The sequence below is a fragment of the Macaca nemestrina genome, chromosome 13, assembly GCF_043159975.1.
Source record: "Macaca nemestrina isolate mMacNem1 chromosome 13, mMacNem.hap1, whole genome shotgun sequence".
NCBI lineage: Eukaryota > Metazoa > Chordata > Mammalia > Primates > Cercopithecidae > Macaca > Macaca nemestrina.
The window spans coordinates 5,767,920-5,786,237 of NC_092137.1; the positions used below are offsets into that span (position 1 = coordinate 5,767,920).

Here is an 18,318-nt window from a genome sequence, read left to right on the forward strand (position 1 = left end):
TTATTTTTTAAATTTTTATTTCACCTGGAGTTTAGAATACACGTCTTTAACTTATCACAGTTCTATGTAGAGTATAAAAAATGTACAGCAGCAGAAGTCAGTTTTTCTCTTCTGTCTTTGCACTACTGTTATCATACATTTTACTTCAAATGCATACATTTAACATGTGCCACAAATCCTATAACATTTTATTGTTTTTGCTTTAAACAATCAATTATCTTTTAAGGAGATAAAACAATAAAAAATTTTTACATAATTTTTATATATTTTTGGGGCTCTTAATATCTTTTCTTTTACAGATCAAATTTTCCTTCTGGTATTATAATTCTTTTACTAAAGAAATTTTATTTAACACTTATGTGCAAGTGTACTAAACATGAATTAGCTCATTATTTGTTCTGAAAAGGCTGTTTGTTTTCGGAAGACGTTTTTGCTGGTTAAAGACTTCCAGGTTGGCAAAAAATGTTTTTAAGTACCTTAAAGAACAGCTCTTTATAGTTCCAGGCCATTTTTTTCGGACATAGATTTCAATGAGGAGTCTGCAGTATTCTTTCTTTGTATGTAGTGGATTTTCCCCTCATGAGCTGTTCTGCCCCTCTCTCTCAGTTGTCTTCTTGTGGCACTCCAATTACATGTACATTTAACTCCTTGACATTTTCCCAAGTGCAGTGCTGGAGACTGAAGATTTAACTGCAGTGAGCTTGGACTGTGAGAATTGAAGCAGAGCCAAAAACTGATAGACAGTTAGTAATCATTGCAGATGTTTGCCAAACAATTGCAATGTAGCAGGCACTATTCTCCTTTTTACTTGTATAATTTTGACTTATCCTTAAGATTTATCTTGAAATTTTCCAGAAATCCTTCCTATACCATTCTTTCTCACCCTAACCTCTGCCTCACCTGTCATACTAGGTTAGGTATCCCTCTTTTTCAGTTTTACCACATGCTGGGTTTCCAGTGTTTTAAAATCTATTACTCTTTATTCTATTATACCTTTTTATTTTTAATCTCCATGGCTAGGCTGTGAACTCCGTGAGGGCAAAGACTTTGACTATTATCTTGTGTCATAGTCAAATGACTGCTCCTTTGTCCAGGGTGCATTACATTCTCAATGGGTGTTTGATGAAAGAACGGATGAATAAATGGTGTCTCCCACTAGACTGTGAGTTCCTCAGAAGCAGAAATTATACTTTTTCCATTTTTTGGTAATCCTGGCCCAATATATAATGATTGATGAAAAAGAGTGTTTCAACAATTGCAGTTTTTGTTTGTTTTTTGTTTTTTGTTTTTTGTTGCGACAGGGTCTCACTCTGTCTCCCAGGCTGGAGTGTAGTGGCACGGTCTCAGCTCACTGCAACCTCTGCCTCCTGGGTTCAAGCGATTCTTGTGTCTCAGCCTCCCAAGTAGCTAGGATTACAGACACAAGTCACCATGCCTGGCTTATTTTTGTATTTTCAGTAGAGACGGGATTTCGCCATGTTGGCCAGGCTGGTCTCTGACTCCCAACCTCAAGTGATCTGCCCGCCTTGGCCTCCCACAGTTCCAGGATTACAGGCATGAACCACTACGCCTGGACCAATTGTGTTTTAAAGGCACCATTGAAACCTTGTGTGAACAAAAAACTTCACCACCACTCTTGACATTTCCTCCTTAACGTTAAAGGAATGATGGTAAAGCCCAGAAAAAGAGAAAAGCATATCTTTTATAATAATCTGGTTCCTCCTTTAGAAAGATTTCTGCATGAAAATCTGACATATTTGCCTTTAGTTTTCCAAACGTATCCCTGGCCTATGGCCTTGTTGTTAGGTGAGAAATATTCTTCACGGGTTAGCCATAAAACAAGAAATGAAGGAATTACTTGCTTCATGTCTTGATTCATAGCACTATTTCTGTCAACATTTATGCCCTATTCCCCTACAAATAACAAGGCTTTAAAAAAAAGTCATAACATGTATTTAGTGCCAATGGTGCCAGACACCACTATAGGAATTGTACAAAGATTATTCTTATCATTTCCCAGGCTGGGAAACCGAGACTTGGAGAGATTGTTTGACTTGTCCAAGGAAACATTAGCAGGTAGAGTAGCAGAATTTGAGTCCTTATTAGTTTGTCAATAAAGTCCATATTCTTTCCACTAAATAAAATGCATTCTACCAATTCATCTTATAATATAAAAAGTAAGAACAGCTCTATAGTTACTGGCCAATGCTATATTAGATGCATGAAACCTGAAGTAAGACCATACAGCTTCATGTTCAGGCTCTTCCCTGCTTTGGAAAAATTCTTGAATGCTCCAATCTTCAATGTCTTCATCTGGAAAACTGAGATAATAAAAATACATGTATTATAAGGTTTTACAAGACAAAATGAGATTATATGCATAAAAGATATTTTGTCCATTGGAAAACACTATATACATGCCAGTCATGATCTCAAATGTGAAGTAATTTTAGAAGCGGCAAGAAGAGTCCCCCTTTTATCCCAAAATATGTCTAACGGAAAAGTAATAATTTTTGACGTGTAAATACGCCTTGAAAGTGAAAATACCTTATTGGGATCTATTTGTCAAGTGCCTAGCCATCATTCATAAGCTGGAATGAATTATTTCTGTTCAATTGAAATCCTGACTACTAAATAATATGAGTTTCATCTAATGTTTGGGACATTTTCAAGTAAAGAAGAAGGCAGTTGATGAGCACCGCCTATCACAGGTCTCCTGACCATGTCGGGAGAAAGGGTGGCTAAGATGGAGAGGCCCTGCTGTGCTGGCACTGGGGCCAGGCAGCCCTAAGACACTAAACTCATGGCAGGCAGAGAAGCAACAACTGACAGAAGTGGGGAGGAGGCACTCTAACAATTACATTGAGGGCCATCTTTGTTTAACATCAGAAGAATACAAGACACAGTTATTTGTGATGTAGTGAGCCAGGGGTAGAAATCTTGTTTTGAAACTGATTATCTGTGGCTTCAGCAAATCACAGTATTGTCAGAGCAGTTACCCAAAGCTCCAGTGGAAAGGAAGAGGCAGTTGTGTTTGCACACTCGTCTGGCCCGGATTTTTTCATGGCCTTGCTGCCACCATGTTGCTGAAGAAATCTGCACTCCCTTTGCCTGTGTGTTTGCGGTGGGATTACTGAAGTCCTTCCTGAATTCTGCTTATGTGAAACATTACTCCATGTGGTTTTAATTCCATGAAGATATTTCCTCCAGTGTATGTGAGTTATATAGGTTGGGAATAATTAGAAAAAGAGATGACTGGGTTAGAAACAGGAAATAAAATACAACAAAACAAGGCACAAACCAGGGAGAACAGGCAGAGGTCCTGCAAAAGGGCTTTGGGCAATGGAGGGGAGTGCTGAGAGCCGGGCAATGCTGTCTCAGAAGGGAGCCTGGACATGCATTAGACAGGATGACTGCAGGTCTTTGGGAATCTTCCTCTGTCCCTGTAGTAACACTGTCCATCAAAGGTGGCAGACAGGCTGGGCGTGGTGGCTCATGCCTGTAATCCCAGCACTTTGGGAACCCAAGGAAAGCGGATCACCTGAGGTCAGGAGTTCAAGACCAGTCTGGTCATGGTGAAACCCCGTCTCTACTAAAAATATAAAAATTAGCCAGGCATGGTGGTGCATGCCTGTAATCCCACATACTAGGGAGGCTGAGGCATGAGAATTGCTTGAACCCAAGAGCCGGAGGTTGCAGTGAGCCAAGATGGCACCACTGCACTCTAGCCTGTGGGAAAGAGTGAGGCTCTGTCTCCAAATAAAAAAAACTGGGGGACAGACAGACCTTCACTCCATCAATTCAACCAGGAATCTTGTGGAGAAACCTTCTCGGAAGAAAGAAAACCAAAGGAACGTGTCTCTCAGTGGGTATATGACCCATGAGGAACCAAAATGAATGTACGAGCACCTGGTTGGAACAGACAGGAGAGGAGATCCTGAGAAGATTCTTCTGGCAAAAGATATTAACAGGAAAAGGGCTTCAGAGAACCCAGGACATGAAGATATGCAAAATGCCTTGTATAGCCTTTTTTAGCTTGCCCTTATTGTTGTATTGTAATAGATATTAAAATTGATATTTATGAGTGTCTTCAGGGTGAGTCCCAGCTCTTGTTTCCCAGCCCTCCCTTTCTCAAGTCTTCCATTCCTCCACTGCAAGTTCTCCAGCACAGATATTTTCTGAAGCCGGATTCCTGTGTTGGGGAAGTTGTTCTGCACTTTAATCACCGACTTGTACCTACACAAGGGAAGAAGTTGTAACTGGGGTAGCTAATGTAAAGAGAAGCTGTGCCACTCAACATGTGTATATGAATGTTGTCATTTTTACTTTACATGTATTTATTTGCTTACAGAAAATTGCATAGAGCATCAAACCTATAAAAGTCAAGCCTTATTGTCAAGAAGCTTAGAGTGACCAAGGACAAAGGGAAACCCATAATATGCTCATTACTGCTTACACTTTTAACTTGAGCTAATCATATTCTTATGTTCCCCACATGTACACATTAAAGAAAATGTCAGTAATTAGTGAAGAATTTAACATAATGAATCCATGTAAAAACAAGGTTTTAATTACAGCATTTACACAGGTTACAAACTCTAACTTGCCTTTGTATAAGAGACAATCAGTTCCATACTTTTTTGTTTTCTAAGCCATTTTGGGGAGAAAAAAAAAACAGCCTTTGATATTTGAGTCATGCTAATACACTCGGGTTCCAAGATAGTATTCTGGCATTTTTCAACAAGGTCTTTTTCCTCGCTATGGAGAAAGGGTCAGTCTCACAGTTCACAGTGTGTAGTCACATCACTGAGAAGTGTGCATGCTCTGACCTCACACTGGGATACTTCTCCCTGTGTGACACCAGTTCCAAAGACCTCTTCTCAGTTTAGTTCCAGGACAAGCTACATGTGAAACGCTGACTTTCAGTTTCATCAACTGCTGATGTTGACCACGCTCCAACGACGGAAAGAATTTGAGTTCATCAGTAGTTACTGGGCCATGGAGCCTGTTTTCCTCAGGAACCCCAAGAGAATCAAACCCTCAGTATGGCCCAAGAAGCAATATGGACTTATCTGATCTACAAGATCAAAAGTATTCAAAATGGGATTTATAAAATAGTCAACTTGGTTCTGGAAATAAATTGTGAGAATTTCTGTATCTATTTCTATTCTCTCAAAAAGTAGGCAAATATCTAAGTGTTACTAATAGTGAACACATAGCCTGACTCTGGACTCTCCACTCAGGCTGCATGTCCGAGATTTACATAGGAAATGAGGTCATTGGTTTCCTGAGAAATGTGGGCTCTGCAGAGGGCAAAGGAGTTCCCACAGCCCCACTCACAGGTTCTCTTGCAGCTATTGTTAAGTGGCACAGTCATCTTAACCATGGCAAGTGAATTCAAGGATGAAATTGTCTAATTTTAACTAAACTGACTTCACAAAAGGTTAAGTGGGTTAAAAAGTTTCCTACAAAGAAGTACCAAATTTAGATAATATGATAATTCAAGAACAATAAAATATCAGAGCTACATTTCTTCAATTAGTTGTATATACTCTTGTCAACCACATAACAAAGTTTAAAACAATGCAAGGAGTCAGCCAAAAATCTATATTATCATCAGGAAAGCATTTTGAAACATAGGTTATATCCACTGTCATCAATGCCAACTCACTCTAAGTGCATATTCTCACTCAAGATTTGAAGTTGATGATAGTATTCAGGAAACATATACGATTTGATTACTCATGCTCAAAGCTGTGTGATATTGAACCAGCTACTTTACAAAATTTAATTAAACTTAATGATGAAAATTAAAGTCTCTTTGAAAGATCTTATCAATGAGCAAAAGACAAAAGCCACTTCCTATTGGGGGAAATGTGTTCTTCATAATATGCGAGCTTATTTTTCCCGTCATTTTGATCAAAACAGAAGAAAAAATATATGAAAACATGTAATAACAAGCTTAATAAATAAAACATGCAAAAATATGATGTGTTACATATTTTAACATTAATTTCTATATATTTACACTTATCTGAAACAAATACAAAATAGTTTGGATCCTTGTGATCAGTCACAAACTTAGAAAGCTTGCCCTTTACATGCAGAAAACTTTCAAAATTCTTGCATATAACAAACTTTTAACTGATTAAAGAAATGGCACTCTAGTTATTTATCAAATATGTCAAAAAGTAGATGGTATTTTATTTGGATTGCTAGATTTATCATTTATAAACACATTTTTTATACTATTCATTTTGTCCATAAAGTGCAAAGACTCTAAATCATATACAAACCTTGCCAGGTACTTGATCCAAGTGAGCTGATTTTTGTTTTCTAACTATGTAGAAAGTTAAATTTATCAGTTGCTTTTCTAGATGGACCCATTTCGGGTCCCTTGACTACCATCGCTTATGTGATCAGATGGATTCAGGGGATCCTTGGTGGACTGGTGAAGAATGAAGCATGTGCACCCAGTTTACTTCTACACTTTGACAGCTGTAGAACAGAGACAATGGTGGCGCATGATACATCCATGTGTCTGGGAGTTAATTCCTTTCTGAGGGTATACTACTGAGCTTTGTCATTAAATATACTGTCTTCAGTTTCCTAATCTTGCTAAATGGGAAAGATGTTAATATCTATGATTGTAGCACATCACAAGTAAAGATAAATGAGAAAATGTGTGCTTTGGCTGGGCGCGGTGGCTCATGCCTGTAATCTCAGCACTTTGGGAGGGCGAGGGAGGTGGACCATCAGGTCAAGCGATCGAGACCATTCTGGCCAACATGGTGAAACCCCGTCTCTACTAAAAGTACAAAAATTAGCTGGGCGTGGTGGTGCACACCTGTAGTCCCAGCTACTCAGGAGGCTGAGGCAAGATAATCACTTGAACCTGGGAAGTGGAGGTTGCAGTGAGCCGAGATCGCACCACTGCACTCCAGCCTGGCGACAGAGCAAGACTCCGTCTCAAAAAACAAAGGACAATGTATGCTTTGTAAACTTTAAGCCTGTCAGATGGCTAACATTATGGGGCAAGACTTGGCCAGGACAGCCCAGAAACCACAGGGTGAATAATACCACCCAGAACAGAAGGTCCACCATGAAGATAAGGACATAATCTATCAGGAAGGATTAAATGTAACCGTCAAGAACAGGCTTGATGGAGGAGGGTGACTCTGAATGGAGCCTTGAGCTACAGTGGGGTTTACAGCACAGGCAAATCCTGGTGACTGCATGCTAGATGAAAGGAATTGGACAAATGAAATAACTGAGGCAAGAGAGGTTGAGCATGTTCAAATTCATATCTGTATTACATAGATAACTTAAGAATGAAGTACAACCAGAAAAAGCATACTAGACTCAGATTATGGAACATGTTTAATGCTAGGCTAAGAACTGTATTCTATTATATATGCAAAAAAGGATCCCATGAGTGCTTTTTGAGCAGAAAAATAACCCAACTCATGTGATGTTTTAGGAAGATACTTGGGTAGCAATGTGGGAAGAGGCACTGAAGCAAGCAGATTGAAGGCAGATGCTAAGCATAAGACCACAAAGCTTTTGCACTGGATTTGATCAGTTGCAGTGAAGGCTTGAGTTTGGATGGTGGTCTTGGGAAAGTTTAAGAGAAAAAGGAGAGGAGGGGTCATAACTGACTTATCGTGACTAAGAAGTCAAACATGTTAATAACCTCAAGAGATATTGGAACAAGCAGAAAAAAATCCTCTTTTGTGCATCCATTCTTTTATTAAGAAAAGCTTAACTGAGCTTCAGATACGTATAGAAAAGGCAAGTACCATGAGGAAGGAGATGTGTTCATAAAACACATGTTTAAAATGATAGTGTTCTTTAATGTTAAAATATGACGGAGGATAGTTTTTGCAAAGTTACTAAAGTTTCCAAATTCTAAAACCACATAGTAGTCTGCCCACTACACATGGAGCAAATAACCTGCCCCGATTCTCCCCAGAGAAGAGCCGGCAAGCTCTGTCTCTCCATTCCCAAGGCTGTGTTCACAGACAGCACTGACCAAAACCAGCCAGTTCCCCCCCAACCCCTGCTGCACAGTATCTCACAGATATCAGTGATGGCTTATCTTCACTTACCTTTCAACCCCCTTTAATCTCTACCCCTCTCTATGCACCCCAAAACCGCCAATATCTCTATAAATAGCATGACTCGGATCCCTCTCTATGCACCTCAAAACTGCCAATACCTCTATAAATAGCATGACTCGGGTTTTCCTGGTCTTGGACTTCCATGCGGGTTTGACTGAGGAAGATCGGTGTAAGGTGATGGGATGCCCAGAGGACAGAGCGTTGGGGGTAATTCTCTCCCACTCCTTTTCTGCCTTAGTGCAGTAACGGCAACAGTATTCTCTCCATGAAAACACTCCCTGCCTCCTGCTATGGTTTCAGTGTTAGTGTCCCTCTAAAATTCATGTTGAAACTTCATCCTCAGTGTGACAGGATTAAGATGTGAGGCCTTGAGGAGGTGATTATATACCCTTATAACAGCACTCTGGGGGACTAGTTAGATCCTGTTTGCTTTTACACTCCTGCAATGTGAGGACACAGCCAGAGTTGCCATCTTGGAAGCAGAAAGCACCTCTCTCCAGACACCAAATCTGCTGGCACCTTGAACTCAGACCCCTCAGCCTCCACAACCGTGAGAAATATATACATATTTTTTTCCAGTAGATTACATAGCCTCCATGTCCACGTTCCGTGAACGCAGAGTAAACACATTAAGACATCCCACAGTTCGGGCATTGGCCAGTGCCCTCTTTGCCCACCTTTGCTGCTGGTAGCCTGTCTTGCAGATACCCACTGACTTTACAGAAGGGCAGGTGGCTTCTGGGAGGTTCTAGCACAGTGCGGGCTGAGAGACGGCACCCTGCAGGCCTGAAGCACTCCTCTCCAGCATGCAGAATGGCTTTGGAGCAATGACCAATGTATGACTCTGTCTCTTGTGTGACCATGTGCCCCAGTTTTCCCAGGACATCATAATAATAATTTCTAACGTAATTATTAACAACAACCCCTTTCACTGTCCAAAGTGACCTGACTTGCATAACTGAATTGTAAGTTCACTCTACCTTTTCCACAAAGCCGGAATACCAGAACACATGGTCAGAAAACAAAAGGGTGAAATTGGGTATGACCTCCCTCAGTCGCTCACTGATGGGATCTGTATTTTTCATTCTTACTTCCTTATACTCAGTGTGTTGTGAAGGCCAAGGGAAGAATTTTGCATCAAGAAACATAGTCCTGGTTTTATTCAATGAGAATCTGAGACTGTTCTATAATCGTATTGGGCTTTTCATGTTACCAGATAGAGAATTCCTGTTCTGAACTGGCATTTTACAGTGCCCAAAGGATGTTGGAGTGTTTGTACACAATGGGAGCAAAGAAGATTACATCTAACACATGGGCAATTTACTAGGGTTCCTTAATTCAGTAGTGTCCGAAGATAATGGTTAGTGGAAACTGTAGCTGTAAAGGATTTGCATTCTATTGGAATGAAAATTTTGGTCATACTACCAGTTTAAAATTTCTGATAGGGCAAGGTGTTGGGAGAAGGTAAAGGGAGCATCGATAGGTGATTTGAAAACAATAAAAAAGAGGAGCTATCAACATAGAACATAGACCAACAGCAGAGAGAGAAACCATATCAGCGATTGTATGCTTGTGCTGATTAACGTCTTCCCTCCCTTTATCATGCTGCTTGATCCGAAGAGTACTGGTGGAACTAACATTACAACCTAGGTTCCAAGTAGGGGTATGACTGAGTTGATACCACCCCATCACCATACAGTGGCAGGTGCCCTTTGTAAGTAAGGAGGATAGTAAAAGTTATCCTCCTTACTTTACCATTGCACTGCTAAGTAGGCTTTTATTTCTTTTTTTTTTTTTTTTTTTTTTTTTTTTTTTTTTTTTTTGAGACGGAGTCTCGCTCTGTCGCCCAGGCTGGAGTGCAATGACCGGATCTCAGCTCACTGCAAGCCCCGCCTCCCGGGTTCACGCCATTCTCCTGCCTCAGCCTCCCGAGTAGCTGGGAGTACAGGCGCCCGCCACCTCGCCCGGCTAATTTTTTTTGTATTTTAGTAGAGACGGGGTTTCACCGTGTTAGCCAGGATGGTCTCGATCTCCTGAACTCGTGATCCGCCCGTCTCGGCCTCCCAAAGTGCTGGGATTACAGGCTTGAGCCACCGCGCCCGGCCGGCTTTTATTTCTTTTGCTAGATTTGCCACCTTTAAAATTTATCCTTCACATCATAGTCACAAGTGAGGTAATTAATGAGGCTTTCTTACCTTCACTATCTTTCTTCATCTTTGACATTGTAAAATGTATTATTTCTACATTATTGGGGCAAATGACATTTCCAGCCTATTCGTAACCCTCATCCACATTTGGTTTTAGTCTACAGCAAAGTGCATTCAATACTCACAACTTTCTTTTTGCTGTATTCTGCCAAGGCATCTTCCTTTAATCGGTTGTTATCGTTTTCCTTCCTTCTGTAACCAAATGTGTTGCCCTTTTTCTACACATAGCCATGTTTTTGTTCTCTCAAAAACACTAATGAAAATATTATTTCCTGAATTCCTGCTTGATAAAAACTGCAACAAATTGTAATATATCATGCCTACATAGTGAGACTACCTTGGCTGCACATAAAAATCCTTGGGAGCATTGAGAATCTTGTTGGTCTTCCCTCATTACCATCCAGCGTCACTACTGCTGGGGGAGCCAGGAGGATCAGAACCGCTTTCTTCATTTCTCCCATGAGTGACTTACTCTGTTTTTCTGGCTGCCCAGTAGATATTTTATTTTTTAAGTCTAATACTTTTTTAAAGATGTGGTTCACTCTTTGCCTATCATGAATGGATATGCCTTGCTTCTGATGTGCCCTTTTGAAAGGTAGATTCAAGTCTTCATGCATTGCACAGAAGTGTTTTGAATTATAATTTTGCAGTATTGGTTCTGTCTCTTTTGGTTTCTTTTTTGGATGTTCCAGTTATGTATGTGTTCAGTTCATTTGTCAGTCTTCCATAATTCTCATTGTCTCTCTAATACTTGAGTTTTGCTTTTAAAATATTTCTTTAGATAATTTTTGTATAAATGGGTATCTATTTCCTTTAATTTTTGTAATATATTACTAAATGGTTTGGGTTTTCCTGGATAAGCTCTTTATAGAAACTACAGAGTTTCAGAGACAGAATCAAGACAACCTTCTGGGTCTCACACCACAATAGCTCTTGCCTACTTGGCTGTCACAGGGACACACTGCTTCCTGCAACTATGGCTCCTCTGGTGATTCTCTGTGTGGTTGAATCTCCCTTGTTCCTCCCTTGAACAAAATTGGGTCCAGGAGGGGACTTTCTGGTAGCCTAGGTACACTTGTTCCCACTCCTGTGGTTAGAAAAAAGGGGGTATAGGTTTTGAACATGGAGGCGAATTTCCCACATTTTCAGGTAGTACCTTTTTGTTGGTGTTTTCTGAGATTATTGGCCATTGGCCTCACCACCTCCATACTTCATTTACTCCCGTGTGGCTTGTGCCTGATTCCAACTAGATTTAGTCATCTCTACATACATTTTGAAATCTTCGGATTCTAACTGTTTCTAGCTTCACTGAGGATATATTTGGTTCTTCCCCATCTCCCCATTTTCCTTGTTGCTTTTTTATGTGTTCTGGAATAATATGAGGAAAAAATGCTGACTTTTACAGCCTGTGTATACAACTATCTCTACAGAAAATTTTAAGATATATATTAGTTCTTTATATTCACACAATAACTTTGCAAATAGTCCTAGTGTACAAAGCTTATTCTGATATCTTGCTGTGTTTTTATACAAATATATATATATATATATATACACACACACACATGCTGGGATAGTTAATATTGAGTGTCAACTTGATTGGATTGAAGGATGCAAAGTATTGATCCTGTGTGTGTCTGTGAGGGTGTTGCCAAGGGAGATTAACATTTAAGTCCGTGGGCTGGGGGAGGCAGACCCACCCTCTGTCTGGGTGGGCACCATCTAATCATCCTCCAGCATGGCTAGGACAAAGCAGGCAGAAGAAGATGGAAGAACAGACTTGCTGAGTCTTCCGGCCTTCATCTTTTTCCTGTGCTGGAAGCATCCTGGTCTCAAACATCAGACTCCAAGTTCTTCAGCTTTTGGACACTTGGACTTCCACCAGTGACTTTCCAGGGGCTCTTGGGCCTTTGACCACAGACTAAAGACTGCATTGTTGACTTCCCAGCTTCTGAGGTTTTGGGACTTGGACTGATCCTACTGGCTTTGTTGCTCCTCAGTGTGCAGATGGCCTATCGTGGGACTTTATCTTGTAATCATGTGAATTGATTCTCCTTAGTAAACTCCCTTTCATATGTACATCTATTCTATTAGTTCTGTCCCTCTAGAGAACTCTAATACACATGCATACACATATGTGGTCATGCAGACATGTATACATGCATGCACACATATGTGACCACACAAACATGTATACATACGTGTGTACACATATGTGATCTTTGCCATTGTGGATGCCTAGGATGATTTTTCTCAGGAAAGGTATCTGTGTTATTAGAAAAATAGCCCTGGTTCTCATCCTAAAGTCATAAAAATCAGGAGGTAACTCAGTGAAAGGAGACACACACACACACACACACATATGATGCTATATGCATAAGGGATTTAATATTTTATATATATAATCAAATCCTTGAAATTGCCCTTTGTATTAATCAGGGTTCTTTATAGAAACAGAATCAATAGTATGTGTGTGGGTGCGTGTGTGTGTGTGTATATATATATATATATACACATATAAATAATACATGTGTGTGTATATATAGAGAGAGAGAGAGGGAGAGGGAGTTTATTATAAGAAATTGGCTCTCATGATTATGGGGGCTGAAAGTCTCGTGATCTGCCATCTGCAGCTGGAGACCCAGGAAAGGCAGTGATGTAGCTGCGAAAACCAAAGGGTCGGTGGTGAAAGACCCAGTCAAGAACAGCACAGGGGGCTGATGTGTCAGCTCAAGCAGTGAGGCAGAGGGTGAAGTTACCCTTTCTCTGCTTTCTGTTCTATTCTGGTCTCAATGAATCGGATGACGCCCACTCACACGGTGGAGGGCCACCTGCTTTGCTCAGTCTGCTGATTCAAATGCTAATCTCCTACAGAAACAGCCTCACAGGTACAGCCAGGACCCATGTTTACTTTGGGCACCTCATGTCTAAGTGAATTTGACGCAAAAGTTATCCATCACACCCAGAGTTCTTAATCAGAGTTTTGATGACTGAGGCCAATCCCGGGCCGCTAATGTTCATCCAATATTGCATCTAGTTTTACCATCCCTTCTGTTTGCCAGAAATAGAAACAGAAAATGTTTTACATGTTTGCACCACCAAATCATGAATAAGTAATCAAATTCCATTTTGATTATTGACCTTCTAGCTTTTACAAAACACAAAACTTCACAACTAAGGATACTACTGGAAGCCAAGGAATCTAGAGACACACGCAAATTTTCACTAGAGCACCAGCCTCGGTGTCATCTTTTGCTCGCTGCAATCTGGAGTTGGAATGCTGGACCCACAGAAACTGATGTAGAGGCAGGAGACCTCCATGGTGCAACAAGTCCATGACCATGACCAGGACTTCACCTCCCCTCGATGCATAAAGTATTCATATTTAAGAGTAAATTTCCTCTTGTTTCAGGGAAAGATATTGGCAACTGATATTTTTACCTTCAGCCAACACATACACAGTGAAAGTTATCCCAAACATTGCCATTTTCAATGTCCAAAGGAGCTTCCGCTAATCTCAGAGGCATCTCTATGGTTTATTTGTGTATTTAATATAGAAGGCAGGTCCTAATATCTCCAATTTACAGAAGAAGAAACTGAAGTTCAAAAGATCAACAAGCTTACCTGAAGTCACAGGGCGGGAGAGTAAAGGAGCAGAATTTTCAGCCTAAGTTTATATGATTCTGAAGTTTCCACTACCTTGCTGCTAAAAGAAATTAATCAACTAGTTCTTCCTGTTCAGGTAAGTCAGTTCAGACTTTGATAATTCTGAATAAAGAAGACAGAAGTGATGATACTGTAACGATTTGACAGGGACTGTGTTAGATTAGAGATGAGAGGCAAAAATATGACCCTAGTATATTTGTTTTCATTGATCTCAATGTCATCTTTAGGTTTTTGTATATTTCTTTCTGATTTTAACATCTAATATGATCCTTTTATTTATTTTCTTCTTACTTTCCTCTGCTTCCACCTTTCTCTGTCAAATTGTTTTTCTCTTCCTCCCCATTTTAAAAATTCTCAAAATTTGACTATAAATTGCTTTTTCTTCTTTGCTCCTTTTCACAGCTCTTTCATTGCCACAAGGCATTCAGGTAGGAAAAAAGGCCAAGGTTGTCTGCAGTGTGCTAGCTATTTACCCAATTGACCCACCATATCTTTTATCTAAAAAAATAAATTAACAAGTTATGTAAATAATTTATATTCAAATATTCAGAAGTGTCTTAGACATGTTTAATATGCTACCAGTAAACTCCTTTTAGGAGGAGACCACATGCAACTTTAGAATAGAAAATAGAAGAAAGGAAAAAAATAAACAAATGAAGGTTTTTCTCTGCTCTCTTTATGCCAACAACGACATATTTCTTGAACTCTTCCCTTTGTGGCTATCACTCAAAGACAATAAAGAAGAAAAGCTACTGGCTTTCTAGTTTAAATCACAGTCTCATTATTCTGTGGGTGAATGGGGAGGGGCTTGGAACTATAGATCCAAGTGGGCAGTAACTTGAAGTCAATAGAGATACATACAAAACAGAAGCACAATTATGATCCAGCAGTTCTGGAGCTGCTTTTTCTGCCTTTTTCTAAATGTCCAATAATAAGGTTCTAATGGAGACTGAAGATCCATCACCTGCTCCACATCTCCAGGGGACCCATGTGTGGATCACAGTGCCAGTCGTACATGCTTCCTTCCTCTCCCATGGCAAGGGTGACATTGAATGACGACAACTCACATGTGTAACCCAAGGGTTTTGCTACAGTTTACTGAGGACTAGTGCACAATACATTCTTTGAGTGTTGTAATAACATTAAGTCAATGCATGGATTATAATCCCTATTTCACAAGTAGAAAAAACATACTCAAAGAAATTAAATTCCTTGCTCACCAAATAATTATTGACAAAAAATACAATATTTGTGTTTCTTTTGAAAAATATTATAAAGATTCTCAAATTGTCTAACCAATCATATTATCTCTATTTGTCTCTTCTCAAGCTGCTCTTAAAGACATATCCAATACTGGGAAATTTATAAAGGAAAAAGGTTTAATTGACTCGCCTCGGCATGGCTGTGAGGCCTCAGGAAACTTACAATCATGGCAGAAAGAGGAGAAAATATGTCCTTCTTCACGTGGCGGCAGAAAAGAGAGGTGGGAAAAAGGAGGGAAATGCCCCTTATAAAGCCATCAGATCTCATGAAAACTCACTATTACGAGAACAGCATGGAGGTAACTACTGCCATGATAAAATCACCTTCCACCGGGTCCCTCCCATGTCAGGTGGGGATTACGGGAACTACTGTTCAAGACGAGATTTGTGTGGAGACATAGCCAAACCATATCATTATCTTGATAAGATATTGCTTTGGACTGAATTGTGTCCCTGCAAAAATCTTATGTATAAAAGTTCTGATCCCTGATGTGACTGTTTTTGAAGACAGGCAGGGTCTTTAGTAGGCACTTAAGGTCAAATTAGGTCATAGGGTGGGACCTCAGTCTACTAGGACTGGTGACTTTATAAGGAAAGAAAGAGATGTGTCTCCCCTTGACCTCACTTGTACAAAGGCCACATGAGGGAAAAGCAGCCCAAGCCAGTAAGAGGCCCGCAACAAACACCAAAGCCTTCCAACCCTATGATCTTGGACTTCCCTGCCCCCAAAACTGTAACAAAATGAAATTCTACTGTTGATGCCATCCAGTCTGTGGCATTTTGCTATGCCAGCCTGCACTGGCTAATGCAGATATTCAGAATCAAATGAGTCACCCCAAGCAATTTCTCAGTATACACAGCACAGATATCACCTTCTAAACTCATCCTTGTCTTTGTCATGTTTTTTTTCTTTTTTTTTTTTTTTGAGATGGAGTCTCGCCCTGTTGCCCAGGTTGGAGTGCAGTGGTGCAATCTCTGCTCACTGCAGACTCTGCCTCCCAAGTTCACGCCATTCTCCTGCCTCAGCCTCCCAAGTAGCTGGCACTACAGGCGCCCACCACCATGCCTGACTAGTTGCTTTTTTTGTGTGTGTGTGTGGTATTTTTAGTAGAGATGGGGTTTCACCATGTTAACCAGGATGGTCTCGATCTCCTGACCTCGTGATGTGTCTGCCTCGGCCTCCCAAAGTGCTGCTGGGATTACAGGCATGAGCCACCTCACCCTGCCAGTTTTTCTTAATTATTAAATAATCTTTCATTGATTTAAGAAATATTTTCATGAGGTTCCTATTTGGGCCCAGGCACTATGTGTGTGTGTGTGTGTGTGTGTGTGTGTGCTGGAGATAATGTGTTGATAAAAGCTGCTTAGCCTTATTTGTACACCATGATATTTATATTTGACAAATCCTCTACTTACATGTGTATCACCTCCATAATTTTTTGGAACACATAAATTTTTTGAACAAAATGGAATAGATAAAGAGCTAGATATATACATATAATAAATATATTTGAAACTTTGTACTTTGTTTTACAATTTACAAAAGAACATCATATACAGTGTTCTATTTGAGTCTCTCTTAATCCCTATTAAGAAGAAATTTTTCTGTTTCTGTTGTTCAGTGAAGAAAATGGGCAACAAAAATGTGCAGCAACTTCCCAATATCCCATATTTACTAACATAAAGGAGTAGGACTTTAATGTAGATGCTTGGTGCCCAAGTTTGTGCTCTTTATGCTTCATGGCACCAGGTAAAGTGCAGTGAGCACAGCAAATGTGCCCCCTCAGGAGCCAGCTAAGACTTTCCTGGGGGCTTCTCCTGGAAGTACAGAGCCTGAGACCCCCATCCTAAATACACAAGCATTGGCATCACTGACTCACAGTGAAAAAAAAAACAACAAAAAAACAACAAACAAACAAAAATAAATAAAAACAAACGGGGGCAAAAAAAAAAAAACAAATAAAATCTGTTCAACAGAGAATTTTACATAACACAAAAGAACTTCTGGGAAAAACACAGACTGCATATTGAAACCAGAGGCTCAGTCATGTGAAAATAAAAGGTGTTGTTGGGCGCCTAAGTCTTGTTGTTGCTAACAGCTGTTTTTGTGCAATACCAGTAAACCCAACCAAAGGCATTCTAGTGAGCGACTACAGGAAGACTCCGATACACTTCAATTTTCCAGCAATCCATAAAATTGAAACATAAAAATAGGATTCTATTTCCCTTGGTCATTCTATATCTTACCAGTTCTTATAATATATTTGCATCAGTATAGAAACTCAAGGTTTACAAAGCACATTCATGGTCTTTATTTTATTTGATGCTCCACAAAATGTTGCGAGGGACTCTGATGAAGTCCTGTTTGTACTACGTTACAGGTGAGAATGTTGACATGTAGATTGGCAAGTACTTACCTGATCATGTTGTCTTGGCATGATGAAGCCTCACTTAAACCCATGATCTCGTGTCTTCCCTTAAACTGATGCTCTGAAATACAGTCAAAGTAAAGAGTTAGGGGCACATTTTAAAATGCATTTAAGATGCATCAAATATTTAACCCAATCACGTGTAAGATCTCTATTTGTCAAACTGATTGGTGATCACTGGCATTAGAGGGACCCAGGACAATTGCAAGATTCTAAATAATTTTCGAGCCATAGTAGAGGATACTTTGTTTACTGTTATTTATGTCGTAAATCTCTTTTAATATACTATAGCTTTATAAGAACAGATAATCCATTTTTGGAAAAAATTTGTGTTTTAACCGGCCAAAGAGTTAAATCCATTTTTCTAGATCCTGTGGATAATTAGGAATTAGTAGTAAAAAACAATTGCACTTTTCCAATAAAATAATATGCTCAGTTGTTCAAACCCACATTCTTGATAAAAACAACTAGAAATTCTGGATAAGACAGAAGAAAAAGAAGATTTTTAAGCAACAAAGAGGATACAAGATGGTAAGGAATTATAAGACCAAAATCTAAGTGATGTCTTGATCCCAGAAAAGTAAGCTAAATGTTGAATTCCCTTTGGACCTTGGAGAGTACATGAAAGCAGTGA

The 18,318-nt window shown here is 39.7% G+C and overlaps 1 long non-coding RNA gene across 2 annotated transcripts in view; it reads right to left on the bottom strand.

Moving 5' to 3' along the window:
• Window positions 1-2,242: 2,242 nt before the first annotated feature.
• The window catches only part of LOC139358011 (uncharacterized), a 34,203-nt gene continuing 18,127 nt past the window's right edge, over window positions 2,243-18,318 (bottom strand). For both annotated transcript variants that reach the window (XR_011612195.1, XR_011612194.1), the window contains exons 3-4: window positions 17,673-17,745; window positions 2,243-2,321 (exon numbers count right to left, since the gene is read on the bottom strand). This is a non-coding gene — a long non-coding RNA (uncharacterized lncRNA). The remainder of the gene's footprint in view (window positions 2,322-17,672; window positions 17,746-18,318) is intronic.